This window comes from Ictalurus furcatus, chromosome 3, assembly GCF_023375685.1.
Source record: "Ictalurus furcatus strain D&B chromosome 3, Billie_1.0, whole genome shotgun sequence".
NCBI classification, from domain to species: Eukaryota; Metazoa; Chordata; class Actinopteri; order Siluriformes; family Ictaluridae; genus Ictalurus; species Ictalurus furcatus.
The window spans coordinates 23,938,061-23,962,667 of record NC_071257.1 but is presented as its reverse complement, the minus strand read 5'-3'; the positions used below and the strand labels follow the sequence as shown (position 1 = coordinate 23,962,667).

The 24,607-nt window shown below is 38.9% G+C and overlaps 1 protein-coding gene across 1 annotated transcript in view; it reads right to left on the bottom strand.

The window, feature by feature from the left end:
- ptk7b (protein tyrosine kinase 7b) overlaps positions 1-24,607 on the bottom strand; it is a 125,317-nt gene that overhangs the window by 66,649 nt on the left and 34,061 nt on the right. The window lies entirely within an intron of this gene.

Below are 24,607 nucleotides of genomic sequence, written 5' to 3'. Positions count from 1 at the left end.
CAACATAAATTTTTCAAAAGGTGTGTATTTTTATAGAAATTTTAATATTTCCACACTCATTTGCTTTCATGAATCTATTTTAAACTAGACACACAAAATAGTTACTCTCAGGACCTTAAGGACAAAAATGTCCCCATTGAAACCCATTCAAACTGCAATATTTAATCCCTGTGACGTTTAAGCATTAAATCATGTATTCTGTGTAAATAGACATTTATTTTGTTGAAAAGGTTTCAAAACATTGAACTGTGTAGTATTTTCTCAGGTTTAGTCTCTGGGGAAAAGACATGCTTTTCCTTTTTTCTGAATCTGCTATATTATAGAGTGCTGCAGACCAGCTGAATAAATGATGCAGCTATAATTGTGTGGGCGTGGGTGTGTTTGTATGGATATCAGAGTTGTGGTTTGTATGTGTGTACTGAAAATTTTATGTTTGTGAACAGTTTGAACAGTTTGGAAATCACAAATATCACCCCATGTATATGAGTCAAAGAAGGTTACTGAGCTTTGAAAATTTTTGCATTGTGTAAAGAAACCGGGGTTTAAAGGGTTACAATTCTGAAAATGAATGAATGTTTGTTAGTTAATATCAGAAATGAAGCTGATAAAAATATCAAAGTTAGTAAGAGTGGAAAAAAATATTAATATATCATATTTCGATGACAGTTTTTTTGACATGGACATTTTTGTCCTTTATGGACCTGAGTGGTAGGTTTGTTTATTTGTTTTTTAAATGTGACACTGCATAAAAAATATGAATGCATCAAAATTAATGTTGTTCTTAATCATTGACATATTTAAAGACTGTAATAATCAAAGAAAAAATTCTGCTTAGCATTTAGTATATGGAAACTAATAACTATTTTTCTTTTTCCATTAAAAAACATCCGTGGCATTATGTAAACAAACCAGCATTTAAAGGGTTACAATTCTGAAAATGAATGAATGTTTGGTAATTATGATTAGAACTCATGCTGGTAAATAAAAAAAAAATCAGTACGTGAAAGTGGAAAAAAATATTAATATAGAATATTTTTATGACAGTTTTTAGACATGGACATTTTTGTCCTCTATGGACCTATGTGTAACTTTTTTATAATTGGGTTAAAAACAAGGGTTAAAAACTTGAAGGATAATAGAAAACATGCATCTTTTTGCTACTGCCAACAAGAGCTTTTTAAATTCAATTCAATTCTAATTGTACATTTAACTATAAACATTGTCACAAAGCAGAATTACAGAAATCTCGACGTAGAGTGAGATATTCAGAGATGACAGAGGCAAGGTAAAATTTCCTGAGAAAACGCAGGCTGGGGGAAAAAACCGTGAGAGGAACAAGAGTCAAAAGGGAACTCGCCCTCGTCTAGGTGACTCTGGATAGTAAGGTTATATATCATAACTCTTCCGTAATTGTACTATAAAGTTAAACAGTACTAAGTGTGTTGAAATGATATTCAGCCTCATAGTCTTTATTTTTACATCAGCAGTTCTTTGGTTTGTATTTTTAGGAAAGACAGACCTCAGTTTTCTTTGGACATCTGAACATAAGTTCTCTTTTCAGAGTTTACACATAGCTCGAAATATAGAATATGTGCCTATGGCTGTATGATATTGTGTAAATGTGTGTGTGTGAGTTTCCCCACTGCTGTGTGTTTTGTGTGTGACTTTCAAATTCATTCGGCTTCTCCTCTAATAGGTTTAATGGCTTGCTTTGGGAAAAATCTCCACTTAAACAATAATGCTGAAGTCATCTAAAAAGAGCAAGGCTGAGTGTTTCTGTCTTGCCGCAAAAAGCTTTTCAGCGGGACTGAAACAACGGTAGGATGCTCACAATAGGACTGAGGTGGCATCAAAGTACTGTTTAGTTAAAAAGCTCATGAAGACGATATAGAATTATATCCATCCATACCTCTTACCGCAGGGGAGCCTGGATCCTATCCCAGGGAACTCAGGGCACAAGGCAGGGGACACCCTGGAAGGGGTTCCAACCTATCACAGGGCATAATCGCACACTCATTCACACATTATGGACAATTTGGAAATGCCAATCCATCTACACATGTCTTTGGACTGGGGGAGGAAACTGGAGTACCTGGAGGAAACCACCGAAGCAAGTGGAGAACATAGGAACATGCAAACATGCACACATGCAGGATTCGAACCCCCAAGCCACTGGGCCCCCAATATAGCATTATATTTGCTTGAATATTGCTCTTTGAGAAAGCCTGACTTTATTTTCCATTGTAATATTGTAGTTTAAATGAGTGTTTATGCCTTAAATGTTTAAATAGTCTACAATCAGTGTAAAATGGTGTCACCCAGTGGTCACAAAACATTTCAAGTTTTAAACATTGTAATGTTTGTGTGTCCAGTCCTATAATTATCATAGTATTTGGGCTCCATAGTAAGTGGCGCAACAGAATCACTCTATCATCCGGAGATGACAAATTCAAATCCTGATGTTTCCACAGCCATCCGTCCCCAGGAGGCTAGAAAGCTAAACTGACCCAGCTATCAGGGTTGAAGGGAAGGTATACTCTCTCAGCCCTGTCAATCACGGTGACACTTGCCAACCGCGGGTCTCTGTGAGCTCACTCATGCAGAACTTAGCAATTTCCTCTGAATGTGTTGTTACTCTGCCCTGTGACACACCAGGAGCAGCAGTTTGAAAAGGTATGGTTGACTGGCTTCACACGTCGTAGAGGAAATATGTGCTAGCCTATGGCTAATTTCTTTGTATCAGAATTTTGTTTCCATTTTCTTAAGCTGAATATTAGCCCCACCCCCAGCCAAATCAGAGATCAGTTCTACCCATTTTCCTTAAAAGACTTATGAGCATATGTAGTTTCAGAAGAGTGGGTGGGATCACTCAGGTGGAAAGGGAAGGCTGATTTATGGTGTCAATGCAATTGCAATTCACCTCACAAGCAGCAGGAGGCTCCAAAAATTACAACCTGCCCCTTTAAAGAGACCTGACTGCAAGAACTACTTCTAAAAAAGTTTCCTAATCACTTCCAACATGGAATGCGTTAAATCTCAATCTCTCTCTCTCTCTCTCTCTCTCTCTCTCTCTCTCTCATTCTCTCTCACACACACAAACAGTTGACTAATGAGAGATGGAGGGCAGGTGTAACCACAATGGTCCCTTTCGGACAGACAGGAGGAGAAAGAATACAACAAAGAAAAAAAGAGGAATGCCAGAAAAAAGAGCAGAATGAGCTTGTCATTGTAGATTCGACACCCCTGCTGACAGCTAATTAGCTGCACTGCTCTCTCCATTCCACCACCTCTTTCAATTTGTGCACAGCTGCAAATGCATTTCCTGTCTCCGTATTTTCTCCCGGTGTGAAGACCTGGAGATCTTCTACTCAAGCGTTCGCATAACAAACCACACACAATCCTCTGATGTCAATCACACATTGTGTCACCCGTACAGGCTCGGTTCAACCCTTTATCATGAATGTAAATCTCTTCCTCCTGGAAACTATTCTCCAAACGCTGATATAATGCACGTTACGGCATGTGGCTCGTCTGACTCCACTAATGCTACCAGACACTAACTACTGGGAGAGTATAATCCCTGTAATTATACAGTTCTTATAGATGATCGACCAGTGTAGAGGAGGCCAGAGAAGGGAAATTTGTTGTCAAGCAAACTCAACTTATTAATATGATTTCAGACTTACTTCAGTCAATAACTACAATTTACTCTACACATAATGATCATACTGGTAGAAGAGCAGGTTTGATATTACAGTGCAAATTATTAACTTTCTATTGTAACTTACCTGAAAGAGAGAGTGATGTGTAAATGGCCAGAGCATTGTGGGTAGAGGAATCATCAACGATATGAGAGAGAGAGAGAGAGAGAGAGAGAGAGAGAGAGAGAGAGAAATTGATTAGAGACATATCTTTAAACCAGTTAATATTCACAATACAATGCTGTTGAATATTTCAAAGGATCACAAGACAAGAGACATTTTTAATGTTAATACCAAGAACATTCGCAGTTTATTGCTACTAAACTCTACAAAACTCTGTCTTTTTTTCTATTTCTATTTTTTCTATTTTTAGCCTGGCTTATTTGTAGTTATTAAGGGTTGCACATTATACCGGTACTACAGTAGTATTGCAATACTAAAGCTTCAAAATACTGCCGATGCCACTGTATTTTTTTTAATGGTAGTATCGTTGATACAGTAGTACCATATGTAATGTTGTATTTGCAGCAGTTAATACTATTTTTGCTAAAACGACACATCTCACTGCTTTTGCAGAACACATGCAGAGTGACACTTCATTTAACCAAAATTCTTTACCTTAACCTTTAAATATTTCCTGTTTGCTAATAAGTGAGCTAACATTACGCTACCGCTGTGTGTAAATAATTAAATTAGCCGAAGTAAGCTAACCTATTGCTAACGATGTATGTGTAAATACTGAAATTAGAAGTGTTTGATAATAAGTGAGCTAACATTACCAATTTTATGATTTTATTTATTCCTAATGATGTGTTCAGTCTTAGTACTCTGAGGACAATTTCCATTTTTATTCCATTGCTCTAGGGAAAATAGATGAAATATGTGGCACATTGAATTAGTTGCTTGCCGATTATATGATTGTACTTGAGTTTTTCCAATAGCCAGTTATTCATTCTCATTGATAAAGTATTCAGAGGAAATTTTGGTTTGTCTTTTTTCATGTATATGTATGTATTTGGTTCATTTTGTATATTTGAATTGTGAATGAACACAATATTGCTTGGTATCGTGATACTTCAGCTGGTATAGTATCATAAGATATGTTTATGGTATCGTGACAACCCTAGTTGTAGGCTGATTGGCATTCCCAATTTGTCTGTAGTGTGTGAATGGGTGTGTGATTGTGCCCTGCGATGAGCTGGCACCCCGTTCATGGTGTCCCCCGATTGTGACCCGAATTCCCTGGGATAGGATAAAGGTTCCCCGTGACCCTGTGTAAGATAAGCGGTATAGAAAATGGATGGGTGGATAGATGCATGGATGGATGGATGGATGGATAGATGGACAGATGCATAGATGGATGGATAGAGGGATAGATGGATAGATGCATGGATGGATGGATAGAGGGATAGATGGATAGATGCATGGATGGATGGATAGATGCATAGATGATGGATAGAGGGATAGATGGATAGATGCATGAATGGATGGATAGAGGGATAAGAGGGATAGATGCATAGATGGATGGATAGAGGGATAGATGGATAGATGCATGAATGGATGGATAGAGGGGTAGAAGCATAGATGCATGGATGGTTGGATAGATGGATAGATGCATAGATGGATGGATAGAGGGATAGATGGATAGATGCATAGATGGATGGATAGAGGGATAGATGCATAGATGCATGGATGGATGGATAGATGGATAGATGCATGGATGGATGGATAGAGGGATAGATGGATAGATGCATAGATGGAAGGATAGAGGGATAGATGCATAGATGCATGGATGGATGGATAGAGGGATAGATGCATAGATGCATGGATGGATGGATAGAGGGATAGATGCATAGATGCATGGATAGATGGATAGAGGGATAGATAGATAGATGCATGGATGGATGGATAGAGGGATAGAGGAATAGATGGATGGATAGAGGGATAGATGGATAGATGCATGGATGGATGGATAGAGGGACAGATGGATAGATGCACAGATGGATGGATAGATGGATAGATGGTTTTTGATTTGAAGTAATTATCATAAATCTATAGTAATTTGTAGACATTGTAGACAGTTCCAATAATATGCTTTATTTAATAATTCCCAGACTTAACTGATCTCTCAGACTTAGCTAATGTTAGACAAGTATACAGTTAAGTCAAACATACATTGTAAGATTTTATTTCACATTTGAGTTATGAATAGTCTCCATTTACCTTGACAGAAAGCGAGATGTTTCAAGCAAGAAAAAATCAAGTCGAGGACAAAAGGTTACAAATGTCAGATGGGATGAGGGGAGGGGCTTTCAGGGTGTCAGTTAACACTGGAGAGTTCAAAACACCTACACAGTTGTTACTTTTTAGATTCATTAAAGTTTACTGGGGGGGGGGACTCTTTTTTGTATATTTTTGAAAATTGTGGAGCTTCTTACACAAAATGCATAAAAGCTGGCAGGTCTGTAGAAATATGCAAAGCATGTCAAGTCTAAAGGAAATGTGTGCTACAGAAATAAAGATAGCTATTTTAAATATATTCACATGCTACTGTTTAGTCAACATTCCCTGCAGCGTATTTGCCTTTGAGAAGTTACAAAGTGCATTCTGATTTGAACTGGGGAAATACTTCTGTTCAGTGCAGAATTTTCAATTCCCATTAAAGCTTCTAAAATTGGTCCTTTTCATAAGGGAACTGACAAAGATATGCAAATAGGTTAGAGTGCCTGATCTAATCACATAATCAGAAGTCAGCACACACACTTATATCCTAGACAGTACAAAATCAGGGTCATCGCATTTGTTTTCTGCTCATGCCTACCTCTAAAAGGAAAGCGTGATAGGGATATGAGGCACCATTCACAGCCCATTGACACAAAAGATGCAAATATCAGCACGCTCATATGAAGACAGAAGGAAAAGGTGGAAAATGGATAAGATATGAACAGTTTTGTTGTCTTGCCCCTTGGGATCCTATTCCTGCCAGAATAATAACCCACAGCAGTACCTCTGAGAGGGGCTCTTTTCTGAACACATTGCTTTATTGCTTGTAAAATAGACATGGTGGCCTATTTATAAGGGGATTAAACTAGAGGCGATGGGGGTGTTAAAGGATTGCTCCATCCCGCCCAAGCTTTTCTCTCAGGGTACAGGGACACCAAGGGAAGGATTAAGCAGAGCTGCACAAAAATTACTCCTAGAAGGTTATTTTATATGAATAAAAACCATATTTAATACTGTGAGGAAGCATTGCTAAGAATGTACAGTACGGGATACTGAACATAACACACAGACAGGTCAGTGAGGTCATAGCAAGAATCTGCAAAAGAAGCAAATACAGAGAACTGTTAACACACACACACACAAAGTACAACCATACACAAAGGCATGCTTGCCTTGAGGATAGGATTAGCTAGCTCATCAAAACTTCTCAGCTATCGAGCAAAGCTGTTTTGTTCAGAGTAAATGGTCCAGAGTTTTTGAGAGTTTTTGGTGCTTTTTTTGAACTTGAATTGTCAAAATTGCAATTGCATTAAATTGTTTTGCTGTGATGTCTGTTGGGAAATGAGACGTTTTAGTTGTATTCATGTTCGATTCACGTGAATCGAAGAGGGCTGAATGCGCGTTTTGATGACGTCATATAATGATAATGAGTCTTTATTGGTCACATTAACATTACAGCACTGTGAAATTCTTTTCTTCCCATACCCCTGCATGTCAGGAGGTTGGGGTCAGAGTGCAGGGTCAGCCATGATACAGCGCCCCTGGAGCAGAGAGGGTTAACGGCCTCGCTCCAGGGCCCAAAAGTGGCAGCCGGGGCTTAAACCCGCGACCTTCTGATCAGTAGCCCGGAGCCTTAACCGCCAAGCCACCACTGCAAGCGCCTCCAAATATTGCAGAGTTTGCTTGATTTTGCGTTAATGTCTGCGATCGCAAAATCCTGGACAGACTGTTATATGTGAGTTTTAAGTAAGCTTCTTTCTGCTCTGTTCTCAGTACTGCAAAAGCATAAATTCTAGTTAGTTGTAATCGAACAGACTACAGAGGTCATGAATAGAGATTAAGTTTTCTTTAATCTTCAAATTTTCTCACATTTTTCCAAATATCAGAATTGTTAGGAATAGTTCTCCAAGAAAAATAAAACACATAATCTCCTGATATTGACACGACACGAAGTTCAGGACTAACTGACATTTCAGAACTGCCAACCTTGTGTTTACCTCAGAAAATGTTCAAAGGAATGTTAATCAATAAATCGGACGCATGCTTCCATTAGGCTGAGTCAGTAATACAACACGTTATATGGGCGCTATTTTTGCTTCACTCTCTGCTTTGTCTCAGCGGATCAAAGATGAACTCTCCTCTTGGACACATCAATGGAGACACTAATACAGCAGCTAATGATTTACTGCTAATCTCATGTTTCACTCACTATGGTCAGTTTCAAAACAAACCCGTCTTTCCCATCCCCCTCTACAATCAATTTCACTACCAGTCACCCGTTCAATTATTGCCGGGCTAGAAGGGGCTCGAGGTAAAGCACATCTCAGCTATTGATTTCAACTGTCCTTGCAGATCTCACAAGAAGGGTCATGGAAACACTGCCATAGCCTCGGGAGAGAAAAGGGAATCAGGCTGACTCCTCAGTGTCTCAGAGACATTCCAGAGCATGTGGGTTTGCCATCCGGCACCTGAGCCTCCCTCGGTGATGACTGACTTGTGCAGATCCGTTTGAAGAAAAAACATAAACATATCACTGAAAGCACTGAAAGAGCCTAATGGACTATGTGATGAATAATGAAGTAAAGTAAGATGGCCAAACAAACAGGAGAGCAAGAAAGAGGAACCTGAGAATCAAATGCTACTACAGAAATGCACATTTATAATATATTACCGTTAGACTATCTAAAGCTTCAACGCTTAAATATTTAAACGCTTTCATATTCACAAACAGGAACGTTAGGACACACTTGATACAAACTGAATACAAATACATCTCTGACTCTAACTTAGAAAGATTGCATGTGCATGGCAGAGATCAAATTTCTAACTGTGTTCCCTACAGCTATAAAGATAAACCAATAATCTGCCTGTGTACAAATGGTTGAACAGATGATATTTTTAGCTCGTTCCTAATTTGTCTCAGGTAACACTGGGAAAATGTGTTACACGTACCAACCAGAGGGACCTGAAGAAAGTCTGTTTCATTTGTTAAGTGAGACAAAGTTGAATAAAATCTGAAGAGAATTTTGTAATAAAGGCCATAGCCCTGATCATTGAAACATGCTCCTTTCCTCTCCTCATTACCTCCTTAGTCTGGGACACAGTTACCATAGCAACTGAGGAAGATACCGTGACACCAAAGGGAAGAGACAAACTTCAGGTCAGAGGTCAATTAGGGCTCTTTTATATTTCTGCAGAGGAAAGTAATAGTCTATTCTGAATACAAGAAGGACTGAATTGAGATTACACACATCAGACTAAATGGGCTACTAATCATAGGACATTTTTTCTTTCCATCGGTTCATCGAAGCATGAGTTATGGCACCTACAGTACATGTATGCATATACACATACATATACACTCAAATGTATGGCCAAAGACACCCGTGCAAACATGCATGCTCTCCTTCTTGTAATATGAGTAGCCATTCTTCATCTGCTGATAAAGCATGGATTAAGATTCACGGCTTTATGCCAAGCTCTAGCAAATACTGTGTATGCAGGCATGTTATGCATTTCAAAATCATCAGACCATCAAGACAGAAGGACTGCACGCTCCCGTGCACCGTAAAAAGCTATGGAGCCAATACATGCTTCCAGGAGGTCAAAGAGATGTTCTCCAAATTGGCAGTGAACCAGATATTCCACTTGAGTGGCTAAAACCCAGAGGCCAATCAGTAAATCCAGTTCCCAAATGCTCTACGGCTGCACTCTGCTCATGGTTTATTAACTACCAATCCCAACATCGCACGCAACGATCAAAACATGACACAATATCTGTGCACACACACACACACACACACACACACACACACACACACACACTGCAACACAATCCACTTCCATGAGTAGAACTAATACAGTTAATTTGAGGTAATGCTATTTGGTAAGAACTTATTTAGATGCTATCCTTCATACCGCCGTTGTGTTAAGAAGATTAGTGCCACCAAGATTAACATTGAATAGAATCTTTGTGGTGGGAGGACAAGTGAGTAAAATGGCCAAAGAAAGAAAATGGGATCCCTTCAAACCATGGCAAAGAGTGTGAGAGATGGTGTGTATCGTGAGAGACGGTGTCAGTTATCCGAGTCTCACCATGCTCCAGTAATCTCCTGACTCTACACAGTTCCTGAACCCAGTCCAAGATTCCTGAACTAACAGTCTAGAGCAAAAATGACAAAGGTGGCTATTCAAAGGAAGCTGTTGTATAGCATCACCTTTCCAAATAAAAGGAGCACTAAGATGACATAGTGAAATCAGATCCAAGCGTCTTCTTTTTTTTGTTTTAGCATGCCAAGCTTTTTTTTTTTCGCTAGTTAGATAAATATATCAACTCCCACCATAATCTGGAGCTGTCATTTACTATATAAAAAGTAGATTTTCCAATTCATTGTCCAATCAATAGGAAAATAAATGGCAGATAAACAGAAGAGTTGAGAGAGGCACTGTACACACACTCGCATGCATGCCCAATGCATGTTTACAGGAGACCAGGGAGCTGTGGTCCAATTTGGCACTGAACCAGATATTCCATATATTTGAGTCCTCCTCTTCTAATGAAATGGGATTTGAAACTGAGATACAGTGACTGACACTCCTGAAGGACTGACAGCTACACTGTGCGTTCAAATGAAACACTGCACCTGGAACTGCTGCATTCCTCTGGCTATATAAAAGAAAATAATAATTTTTTTAAAAACTCTTGCCTTTAGATATTGGTAACACCGGCTCATTAATGTCTGGACAATTCAAAAAGGACTGAATAAAATTATCCTTGAGGTAAAAGAAAATGGTTTGTGATCGTAACTAAGTTTTTTCAGTGATGTTTCAATTAAAGCTGAACAGCTGAAGGATACTGGTGACTACAGTCCATAACTCCCTCTGCTTAGACCACAGGGGTGTTGAAATCTAAAAACCTGATTGGTTTGAAGATGTTGATTAGCTTTCTATAACAGCAGATCTGACAGCTATAAGACACAGATTTATATTGATGTTCTCATACTAATACGTTATTGTTTCTACAGTAATGGCTAATTCACAGAGACTTGGATGGCAGACGCTATATACGTAATCTATCTATCCATCCATTTTCCATACCGTTTATCCTACAGAGGGTCGTGGGGAGCCTGGAGCCTATCCCAGGGAAGTCGGGGCACAAAACGGGGGACAGCCTGGATTTTTGACACAATCGCACACACATTCACACACTACGGACAATCTGGAAATGCCAGACAGCCTACAACGCATGTTGGACTGGGGGAGGAAACCGGAGTATCCAGAGGAAACCCCTGAAGCACAGGGAGAACATACAAGTATCATATATGAATCTTTATTTATTTATTTGTCACCTGCAGCTATTTATACATCTTTCAGTGGACATATTTTTTCACAGTTAGTGTCTTAACATCTACTATTTGAAAAAGTTGTTGATATTTATCATGAAGGAATCTTCTTCATTTTTACCAAGTGTTCTTTATGGAAATGTTTATTTAACATTTATAGAAGGAGTCTTTAGTGTCAGTGCTTTATTTCCGACATGCGAAAGTCTAAGGGTGAAGGACATTGCGTTTTGAGGTTTCTTGGCAAGTTGCTGCATTTTTTTTAATAATTTGTGAAAAGTGAGTGAATGACCGCATAAAATGTAATTAGAAATTGATTTTTTTTAAGTGTGGTATACCATTTTTTAATAAATAGAAAACTGTAATCATTAGCAAACTCGACTTCTGGACATGCCGCTTTAGGAAAATAATTAACAGCCCTCATCTTTGCATTGGACTGCATCACCCTGTCACCAATCAGCAACAGCAGTATGCCTTGTCATGTTTTATTCCTTACTTATGAACTCTCACCTTCCATTCATCACACTATTTCACCATGACAACCAAAAATCTATGTTGGATCAGTATTAAATAAATGGATTACATTTTCAAATTAATGTCATATTTTGCAACATAAACCTTCAGCATTGAGAGAAGCCTTGCCAAATCCGTGCTCATTTCTGTCAGCACAGCATTTGTGCATTTCTTTCTCCATGCCAAGCTGTGTTCCAGACCGCAAAACCCAAACTCTCTTTTATGAAGTTTAAATAAGGAGATATCATTTCAAGAAAGTTTGTTGTTCTCTGAGGTAGGAAGTAATGAAGTATGCAGTTAGAAGAAAAAAGTTCCTCAAGGGTTCTTTATAAATAAATACAGTGGCTTGAATTATATTTACCCCGCCTTGAACTTTAGGGGGTGACCTTTACTGGTTTTTCCACCCACACTTCAGTATTACGGGTTATTTTATACCAGGTTCCACCATAAAATGTGGAAATGTTCAGGAGAAAGGTACACTAATTTATTATTAGTAACCAAAACAATGTGTAATCGGAAACACAATCATCTGTCTCACAGTACAATAAATGCACACGACTAAGTGGGTAAATACATAGTACACGCTAACTAGACAGAACAATAGGATAAAGCAGACAACATAATTATGTAGACCTGAGCACACTGTGCAAATTGCATGTAACTGTTAACCATGTGAGCATTCCACTTCAGTGCTTTAGCATAAGGGCCAAGGTTGACTGCTCAGATGTGTGTACTGTAGCTGTCCTGCTCATACTGAGGAAGAGCACTCCTTCCTTTCTTCTATGTCCCCTCTCAGACAGACAATGCATGCTGAATTAAAGAGATGACAATCCCACAATAAAAGCTTAGCCCATTTCCCCAGGCGGTTAGCACCCATGTACAGCTGCTTCCTGAGAGAAAAGACAAAAGCATTCATGAGCTGCAGAAGAGGCTTAGAGAAGGAAGATTAACTTGGGGTGAAAAGCAAAATCATATTATATTATAACTTAAAGATTTTCAGATGGGGCATGGTGGTTTAGGGTTTAGCATGTTTGTCTCACACCTCCAGGGGTGGGTGTTCGAATCTCGCCCAGTATACACGGATTTTGCATGTTCTCTCCTTGCTTCGGTGGGTTCCTCCAGGTACTCCGGACTCACCAGTCCAAAAACGTGTTGTAAGCATTCTCAAATTGTTCATAGTGTGTGAATGGGTGTGTGATTGTGCCCTATGATGGGTTTGCACCTCGTCCAGGGTGTCCCCTGCCTTGTGCCCCGAGTTCCCTGGGGATAAGCATTATGGAAAAAGGATGGATGGATTTTCTGACGATATGTAACATGTTCAGAGATTTAGGTTTGCTAAGACGATGGTAACAAAACACACGAAACACTAGTGCCACTGCAAAACACCGAAATGTTCAAACTGACTCTTCAATGTGATTAACAGTACAGTTGGTCAGTGCTTTTTTACAATTCTTTTAGAAATGAGCATTGTTTGGCTTTCCAGTGGCAGAACAGAAAAGAGTTTGCCCTGTCAGTTGGGAGATACTCTGATCAAACTAGTTCATCTGTGGCAAGGAGACTAGTCCCAGTTCCAAATTGTTCCAGCTCTCGTTACTCTCTATCTTGTCAGTCAGAGCAACACAAACCAATTACAGGCATCTGTGAGCTCATGTATGTGGAAGACAGCGTTTTTCCTCAAGGTGTTTTCAGCTACCCTGTGACATACAGTGCAGATTAAAAAGATGCACACACTAGCACATGTTTGTTAGCCTTCATGCTCCCCGGTTGGCGGCTGTCTTGTAACGGGGACATCTAGCTAGTGGATTGAAATTGGCAAATGACCAAATGTATTGTTGAGTAATTTATCACAGTATGGGTACAATTACGGCCTTCTTTCCTCAAAAGGTTTGAGCAACAGCATTTACGTAATTACCTATGTGCATTCATGAAAACAGGTAAAGATCTGTGCAGCAAAGTGGATATCAAATCAGATGCTGCTATGTTTCAGGCTTCATCATGCTTCAGTGGCAGCCTACTGTCATTCTTCCCATGAGCTGACAGCCATGCCTTTGGCGAGATTTGACTGACTTCCCAGTGGAACAGATGGATTCAATTCAATTCCACATTCACTGTTACTCAAATACAAAAACCCATTACAGCGTAGAAGGCTCTGAGCCTATGTGTGAGGGGGTTTCGGTGAGATTCTCCATACCATGCTTTTTATTCACACTCTACCATCTCATTTCCACTGGAGAAGAAAAGCTGGGGGTTTGGCCTGGAGCTGAGCCATGCATCTAAAGAGAGCCATGCATTCATAACTCTGGACTTAATTAAGACAAACTGTGTCACAGATGCACTGACTGTAGCCCTGCATGCCAAACAGAGGAAGAGAAGAGGATGAGTTTGGCTCTATTAAAGAGAGGGAGTAAGGAATATGTTGTTGATGAAGCATTCATATTTTTTTTTTTACAGATTTATAAAATGGGTACTCCGGTTTCCTCCCCTAGTCCAAAGACATGCATGGTAGGCTGATTGGCATGTCCAAAGTGTCCGTAGTGTATGAATGGGTGTGTGAATGTGTATGTGATTGTATGCCCTGCGATGGATTGGCACCCTGTCCAGGGTGTACCCCGCCTTGTGTCCGATGCTCCCTGGGATAGGCTCCAGGTTTCCCTGGGATCCCGAAGGAAGGATAAGCGGTATAGAAGATGGATGGATGGATGGATTTATAAAATATAAAGATATTTACTTGACATTTTATGTGACATTTTCCTCATTTTCTGCAAAAAAACTGATTTATCTTAATATAATGTGTTAAAAAAAACGGAAGTCCATAATATACTATGACCTACTGTTATTTTTATTGGCAAATTAGGTAAAATAGTAACCTTTTTCAGCTTGACGGTGTCATCTTAGTATCTTTCACTGAGATCAAATTAAATATTTTAATCTAACTAATGTAATTTGCAGCAGAAATTAATTAGGTAATAATCCTTTGATTATTCACAACATTAATTAGTCTCATAACTTGCAGATGAGTGACAGATGAATGAAATTTTAAAGCAAAGAAATTCACCTACAAAGATTCTTACACATACAATTGACAATGCTTAAATTTGTCTTTATTTGTTTTTTATTTCGTAGAAGAAAGACCAGTATGAAGGCCAAGTGGCTTCAGATTTCTCCATACAGAATGATGTCATAAACTATCTTGGACTATAAACTTTCCATTTGTTTAGTGAAGGTATATATATATATATATATATATATATATATATATATATATATACCTTCACTAAACAAATGGAAAGTTTGCATGACCTAGTAAAAATGAAGCAGCTTCAATTCAAATAGTAGATGTTAAGATACTAACTGTGTAAAAATATGTCCACTGAAAGATGTATAAATAGCTGCAGATGACAAATAAATAAATAAAGATTAAAATATACTACTAGCATGTTCTCCCTGTGCATTAGGGGTTTCCTCCGGGTACTGCGGTTTAGTCCAACATGCGTTGTAGGCTGATTGGCATTTCCAAATTGTCCGTAGTGTATGAATGAGTGTGTGATTGTGCCCTGCGAAGTGGTATTCCCTGGGATAGGCTCCAGGTTCCCAGTGACCCTGTGTGGATATGCAGCATGGAAAATGGATGGATGGATGGATGGATGGATGTTGTAAGCAAGGAGACATATTTTCTAAACTACAGGATGAATTTTTGTAAACACTAACCATGCACATTATCTCCACACTCTACCCATGCCTATTTATATACGCTTTGTTTGTGGAATGCAGCTCAGTGTTCCCCCAGGCACAGGTTCATTAAGAGAGCCCAACACTTTGATCAGAACTCCTCTCCTGTATAACGTCTACATCCGTCTACACACACACACACACACACACACACAAAGGCCTGTGTACAGCAACCTAGACCTACATGGTAGTGGGAGTAATCATCTTTAATTACTTCCTGTTCAGTCACGCACACAGGTGAGCCTCATGGGAAAAAAGAGGCTTTACTGCTTGGACTGGTTGACAGGGTATTTAGTGGGTTCAGGTTTCTGAAGGTTTGTGCACCGCTGCTTTTTCTGCCTCCTCCCTTTACACTTAATCCCCCGATAGAATGACACCCATTCATGGGATTACGTCATTATGCTCTAAACTGGATGGCTGACAAAATGTCTTCTTATTGGCTTATTAGTACGTACATCACAGCCACATTGGTGAAGAGATTGGGGTTGTGCCAGTCAGGTTTCCCCTCACACTGACAGATGGAATTCCTTACTATAGCTCTACCAAAGAGAAACTCCAAAAATGGATGTAGGATAAGATATAGAAAGAGGGTTAGTAGATAATTTTGTGTAAAGAATTTTGTGTTAAAGAGTTATCATATTGACCTAAGTAAGTAGTGTTACATTACTATAAGGTCAATTTCTATCCTGAAAATAACCCATACACTTACTTAATTATGTGCTAAGTTAACCACATAATCATACTATTCATAAAGAAAGCTTTAGATTTTATTTTTGTTTACATGCGTTTAATTCTGTACCATCTGTGCCATGGAGGTGGTCTACACTTAAAATTTCAAAGCCCTAAAAGGAGAATGTGATCTGTTTAAAACTGGTTGATGAGGTCTACCTCACTAAAAGACTCTCACCAGAAACCTCACGTTCTTTAATACAGAGCTAACACATTCCTCCATCCCGCCACAGACAACCCTCATCAGTAAGGAAACCACAAGTCTTTTATAGAAAGTCCTGAGACTAATCTGTGGTTGTCTAGCTAGCAGCTGCTACAGTTTCACTGCAAGCTCAGTCAGAGCCTGAAGCAGATTCTGGGGTTCACAAGCTCCATCATCAGACCTCCAGGTGCTGATCTGATTGGTCAATATTTAAAAGGATTTCGCAAAGGGTTTTTTTGTGATTGTTGTAGCCAAAAATGCTTTATTTTGCTGCAGATTTTTTTTTTTCAAAATTTGTGATGCAATTTGCTGTTTTTGTGAGGGTTTTTTTTTGGGGGGGGGAACTACTTGAATTGGCAAAATTGCAATTCCATGAAATGGTTTTGCATGGTCTTTCACAGTGATGTTTGTTGGTAAATGACACCTTTTAGCTGTACTCATGTTCAGAGCACATGAATCGAAGGTCCTCCAAATATTACGGAGTTTGCTTGATTTTGTATTCATTTCTGTGATCGCAAAATCGCAAAAACCTGGAGGGAATGAATAATCCAAATCTGAAGAAATCTGTACAAAATTTGAACCTTTTACAAATGTAAAGATTTAGTCTTAGGCTAATCAGCTGCTTCTAATCAGAAAAGTGTACCGTGATATAATTTTTCATGATTCAATTACATCTAGCCAGGCTTGGGGAGTAATGGAATACATGTAACAGCTTTTCGTGATCAGGATATAGAAAATTGGTAACTGTAATCCGTTACAGTTACGTCAAAAAACAGAGTAATCAGATTACAGGTACATTTTGTAAAAAAATGGGAATACTATCAGGATTACAATTTTTTTCATTTAAAACCAAAGAAATTAATCTTTTGACATAACACAATATAGATAACTGCTTCATTATAGTTCTGGTTCTCTCTTGCCAGTCGTGACTCACGTGAGCATCCTCCTGGTGCATGCGCAAATACATTTTGTACAAAGCTAATTTGGTAGAAATGAACACAAATAGTTTTCTGAAATGCTTTTGTTAGGGTGACCATACGTCCTCTTTTTCCCCGGACATGCCCTCTTTTTTGGACCTTAAAAAGTGATTTCTAAATTTGAGAAAATGTCCGGGATTCGGCTTAAGTTTCATTATGATGAGCTTATGGTCTAATACTGCATCATGTGTGCGCATATTTGCATTGCTTTAACCTCTTTCTGTAATTCCGACCTTCTCGCACACCAATTGGTCCAGTCTAAAAGGCTTGCAGCAGGTATTGGCCAAATTCCTGCCTCTCAACCATTAGCCTACTCTCAGCGACCACGTGAAGGTGAAGCGCTGTTGTGTACGGCGTCAAACCGTTGCTTGACAATAGCAGCAAATGATAGCTGTCCTGAAATGAAACAATGCCCATGGCCATATAAGGTCAATTTTAATTTCATGTTATCACATTGCTTCGTATGACATGGCCATCCAAATGTGTAAATGATGGCAGAAGGTATACTCGTGGCATCTGATATTTTATTTTATTCCATGGACATTCAAAAGAACGTAGGGGAAAATGTAAAACGTAGGCAGAGTGAAACCAATTTTATTTATATCTATATATATTTATGTTATGCGAATAGTGTGTCTTTTTCAGTGTATTTAAGTCTACATTCATAATAACACTGTTTTGAATGCTATTAAGACACCCCCCATACCCATAAAAAAATATTTAACATGTCAAAGGTCAACTGTCAAACCATGATACTTTACACTAAATTAATACTATTTATCATTACAAATCAAGAGAAACATGTAATGCTAATTTTCTAGCATGTATGCTCATTAGTGTAAAAGAAGTGCCTCATCACAGTATTGCTTTCCATCCAAATCCCAGGTGGGTTTTATACTCAAGCTACTTCACTGGGGGTCCGGCTATTAACACAGAGAGCATGAGGCCTTAGTGGATTTAATGAAAATGCAAATGTGGGAATCTCATGTACTAACATCAGTCAGTGCTCAAGCTCATGCAGATTAGGACACTCGACAGGTTGTAAATGGAGCGCTCTTGTTTAAACTGTGAGCTGATTATGAATACAGAAGCCTGACAGGTCGTGTCAGCGTTGCTGGGGGCAGTATGAGGCTTTATCGTTCAGTTATCACTGAATGTCATAACTGAGTGTATTAGGAATATTGAAAAAAAAATTTTACCTTGTTAAATAAAATAAGGATAGATTTATCTAAAAGACACTAATAGATAAAGACAAAGGTCTCTCTGATGGGAATGCAAGTGAGTGTATGTGTGTCCTTTTGGTGGAATGTAGGCAGAGGCATGCAGCAGGTAGAAGAGCAGGTTTAAAGGCTTGGCACATCCCGTCACTGGCACAGTGGGTACCATGTGTTAAGGTGAGACAGGTGTGACAGAACAGGTGTGTGCTCGGTGGAGCGAGAAAGCTTCTCAGCACAACAGCCGCGTCCAACTGGGCAAAAAGGACAACAGATCTCCAGCCCACTCACTTTACAGTACTTCAGGGGACACAGACACACACACACACACACATGCACACGTCTCTGAGACAAGGTTATCCTCTTCAGTCCATGCTTCAACTTGCTAAACAGTGGAACATGCTGTGGCATGCTCGCAGCCGGTGCCACTCCATTTGGCTGATCCAACAGTACAAACACACAGCACTATCTGCCATGTGCTGGGAAGAAATCAGCTGTGACAAGAATAGATCTTTAGCTGGCTAACGTTTGCAGGAATCTTGTCAACACAGCTCAATGCCAACGTGGTCCTGGAACACTGCAGTGAAGTAACACTGCCAAAAAACCTCACCATCTCAGAGGACTTTGAAAAGTTTGCAGAGGGCACCCCGGAACTGGCCAACTGACATCAACAGTCTCTATAGCGCCTATACCTTCTTACCCTCAGGCACCTATCATAAAGGATCTCTCTCTCACTCCCTACCTCTCGCTGCACAAAACCATTGAAAGCTTTGCTGTTGCCGCAGTAAGCTCACATTTCAGCACAATAAGCAGTTCCTGTTACTCTGCACTAACCACTGTGGCCTACTCTAGTAGCTTCCTGCACCAAAACAGTAAAATTCTCTCCCTCTCTCTGTGTCCTAGATGGAGGATTGAGCCTCACTTTAACTACAGAAATAGAGATGAACCAAACACGCATACATTACTCTGAATGACCAGATAATGGCCAATTCTAAGAACGTTATAAGAACGAACTTGCGTTCTCGTGAAGACCGGTCTTGCCAGGCTACCTTGAAAGAATGAATTCGGAAGGACAGGAGAACACAGAACGAGAATTGAGATGTGCTGTGAGCTTCCTGTTGTGCAATTGACCATCGCAGGAGATTTCTAGTAGTGGGACAGGAGCACTGTCTCTTCAGTGCTCTCAAAGTAATACGTTTCAGCTGGTAATAGACTGAATAATCTTAACTGGCTAGTTAATCAAAAGTTATTTAAGAATGTTTTAATGTAGTAAGCTCTCTGGATGCAACTGAGACCTCATGTTAACTAAAAACTAAGCTAACAAGTTTACCGTTACCTCAGGATGGAAGCTAGTGTAGGTTAATTAAAATACTAAAAACTAAGTGTGTTAAATTCGAATTTTCAACAACCTCATGTATATCTCTCAATCTAAATCATATATCAAAATCATTCTTTTTAGATGCATATTTGGATTTATTTTGATTAAAAAAACTACAGGTATGGGTCAGGCTTCTGTCATCCGCTATTGTTTTGCTACAATGACTTCTGGGACTTCAAGCGGGTTCAGTGCGCTCAGGTCTGCATCTGATGCATCTTCGATATCAAGAACACATCCGAGTAATTTCATGCGTCCCCGGTACTTGCCTTCCTGAGGATTGAAATTGAACTTCGGTGGTGGATGATGATGTCGAACGAGTTCACAAGGACACAAGTTCGCATAAGAATGCATATTGAGAAACGGCTGATGTGTTTTCAACAGATACAAGGTTTTATAGCCAGATGCCAGAAAGATTCACAGAGCATCCAGTTGAGATTAGATGTGTGTAATGGAACTTCAATCATACTAGCTGAATTTTTTTTTTATGCCAGCTATGAAGCTCTGGGGCCAAAGAAAAACTGCATTCATTAATGGGAACAATTTACTTAGAGTTACGCATTTATAGCGTTTATTCATTCATCTTTAGTAACTGCCTGGTCAGGGTCATGGTGGTTTAAATTAGGCTACTAGTTTGTTTATCTATTGGGGAAACAGAACCAACTAACAGAACCAAACAAAAATAACTACACAGTCAAGATTAAAAACTAAAAAAAGAACAGTTATGAGCATATCCCTAATTTTTTGTTAAAGACCACGTCCACTTTGTGTTGGAATCTGAATACAAATTTGGTGATTTGTATTCAGACTTCATGGCGTACTAAACAGATACAGATATTAATATTGTGTTATACCCCTATACAGAATACCACCACTTAACACAAAGTATTAACATTTAGCTGAAATCAAATTTCAGCTTTTCAGGATTTCAGCTTTTCAGAGTCTTTTTAAAAACACATTGTTAGACTTAATTCTTAATAAAATTTGGTAGGAAGTCTCACGCAAACTGTAATTAAATGCAAATGATTCTAGTAAACAGGAACAGACAACAATAATGGCAAACCAAATTATTCCCCGTGGAGGAATGTATCATATTAGATTGTGGCTTGTGATGAAAATGAATGTGACGTGATGAAGTTCATCATCTGCACATGCTTTTCCCCCATGTTTGTATGTTTAGAAATATTCTACTGGTTGTTTAGAAAATGAATGAATGAATGAAACGATATGATAAAAACTGAATTCCACTTTATTACAGCTGATACAGAGCTGTGAAAAAGTATTTGCTCCCATTCTGGTTTCTTCTGTTTTTTGTGTATATCTCATAGTAAATTGTTTCAGAAATTAAAACAGAATCCAAGATAAAACAAGGGCAACCTGAGTAAACACAAAATACAGTTTTTAAATGATGTTATTTATTGAAGCAAAAAAAGTTATCCAATACCAACTGGACCTGTGTGAAAATGTATTTGCCCCTGTAGTTACTAATTCCTTCCTAATTATTCTTAACTAATTCCTAGTTACTAATTCTAAGTCTATGAAACTGCATTCATAATGGGGTTCAGCTGGACTAGACACAACCAGGCCTGATTACTGCAAACCCTGTTCAATCAAATCAACACTTAAATAGAACTTTTTCAACAGAATGAAGTTGGTTAAAAGGTCTTACCCAGTAACACACTATGTCAAAATTGAAAGAAATCACACAGTGGTGGAAGTGTGATGGTGTGGGGATGCTTTGCTGCTTCATGGCCTGGGCAACTTGCAGTAATTGAGGAAAACATGAATTCTGGTCTCTAACAGAATTCCTAAAGGAGAATGTCTGGTCTTCAGTCCGTAAATTGAAACTCAAGCACAACTGGATTATGCAGCAAGACAATAATCCAAAGCAGAGGAGTAAATCCTAGTCCAAGAAGTAAGTGAAAGACTGATCTCCAGTTATTGAAAGCATTTGGTTGCAGTTACTGCTGCTAAAGGTGGCACAACCAGATTTTAAGGGGGCAATTAGTTTTTCCACATTGGTGATAGGTGTAGAATAACTTTTTTGCTTAAAAAAAATAACTTTTCGTTTGAAGATCTAAAATTATTTAGTATGTAACAGTTATGTAATTGCTTCATGAAACACACCATTTCTCATTGCTACATAACGCAAAGAAAGGAATTTCTATAAGGCAGTGATCAGCAAGTAAGTGCAGCACACACTCATCATGCTCAGGGAATCTATGCAATGATTATTTATTGATGTTTATTAAGAATATTAAAAAATAACCAATTTGATATTTTAACACAGGACAGTGGTGCAGTGGGCAGCGTCGTTGCCTCACAGCTCTGGGGTCTCAGGCTCAATTCTGAGCTCAGGTTACCACCTGTGCAGTGTTTCACTGTTTCTCCCCGTGTCTGTGAGAGTTCTCTAGTTTCTTCCATCCCTCCAAAAACATGCTGGTATGTAGTTTGGCTAATTTAAATTGCCCTAGGGTGTGTGTTGCCCTGCAATGGACTGGTGTCCCATTCTGGGAGTATTCCTGCCTTACGGCCCTGACCAAGATAAAGAGGTTATTGGAGTTAAATGAAGAAATATAATGATGAATGGAAACTACATTAGATTTGCAACACATGCTCATTTCCAATGGAGTAGCTTTTAGAAACCGTAGCTTGAGACCAAAGTAGTGCTACCAAAAAAGCATGGGTTATTTGTAAATGAGATGACCAGAAATGGGACAAGTGGTAGGAAAAGTAGGCCTAGTGTTAACAATAAGTCCTGAAACCAGCTACTTTACAAAGAGCTATAAAAAAAAAATTTTTTAAAAATCACTGGTTACAGAGGACAATTTTTGTTTAGCTGATTTCAAGGTAGGCGGTTTTGCTTTGTTAAATATAGTTGTGTCTGACTCCACATTGCAGTAGCAGTAGCAACATACAGTACCGCCAGGATTTTCCGATCGAAGAAATTACCAAAAATCAACCAAACTCCAGGCATTCAGCCAAAGCCCTATTCAATTCACATGCATCAAACATGAGTACAGCTAAAGGTCTCATTTACCAATAAGATGTCACTGAGAAAGACCATGCAAAAAAAATTTTCATGCAATGGCAATTTCTCCAATTCAAGTAGTTTTCCGCAAAAAAAAAGCATAAAAACGCAGCAAGCTGCATCGAACATTTTGAAAACAGCTGAAGCAAAATCAAAAAATTTTTGGCCGCAACAAGCACAAAAAATTATAACTCGGCGAAATCCTGTACAGACTGAACATAATTACCATAATTAAACATCACATTTTAAACAATGAGTTCAGTGATTATGTCTGAAATCATCTGGCAATGCATGTAGCAGACCAACAGTTCAACGTTAGCTAAAACTAATAAAAGTCAGTATCAGTTAATTATTAAAACCACATGCCTGCAAACTTAGACATGGCATATGCACATTGTAAAAATACCATGTGGACCTCTACTTAGGCCAACATTTTACCAGGGTTATTAATGGTCCCACACTTTTGCTTCAAAATAAAATCCAAGTGTGAGTTACAAATGACAAATAACTGCAGCTAAATAATCTTTTTCACACAAGAAACAGATTGTGGGTGGGTAGTTTTTAACCTCTGTGAAATACAAATGTTAAAATAATTCAAAGCTCAGATATTCATTAATGTTAACTGTACGGACCAAAAATCTTTTTTAAATCAATCTGACTAGCTTTAGACACAATCCAGTGCCTAGTAAGCATTTCCAGATAGACCTGGAGCAACGCTGTTCTAATTTATGTTGAAGTTGAGAGGTCATTTCGATACTGTAAACTAGAGCTGCGACTTGGGATGTCACGATACCAAAAATCTAAAAGGTACCGATACCACCAAAAGTACACGATACTCGATACCAAAGTCGATACCACAGTGTGGTATAAAAAATTTTAAAAATTAAAAATTAATTAAAAACTCTCCTGGAGGACATCCTCCTCTGGCTGATACTGGCAAAAAGAGAGAGAGAGATTTAAGTTATCAAACATTGTCTGACAATGAGTGGAGGTGCAGCACTCCTAAACGCACGAGCGCGCGCACACACACGCACCTTATACTCTGAATGCAAGCATTAGTTTAAAGGCTGATATGGTGGCAGGCTAAAAAGATTTATTAAAAGCATGAACATTTGAATAATTATTAGTGACATTAGGCTACATTTTGCTGACAGGACACGGGCTGAATGGCGATGCATGGTGGTCCATTAGGAGGTAGTTTATAACATCACAATGCGTTAGCGTCGTTAACAAATAACTGGCTATCGCAAACATTACATGGAGCAAAATGTTAACTGGTTTCACGGCTACAATGCCGGCTGCCTCAAACAAACATAATATAGGGACCGTCTTTCAGGCGCTTCGCCAAATTCCAGGTGTTTCCTCACTTTGTTTGAAATGAACGATCGCATCGGTTGCACACCCGCTTCAGAGCATCAATTATATGTTTGTTGTCATCCGCCTCGAATGTGAAGTAATTCCATATTCCATACCACATTTCCTCTCAACGAATCGCGGTGGAGCTAAACTTCTGTAGTTTTTCCCGTGTGCTTGTAGTTGTTGTTGTTCTTCTTCACCACTTGTGGACCGACTAA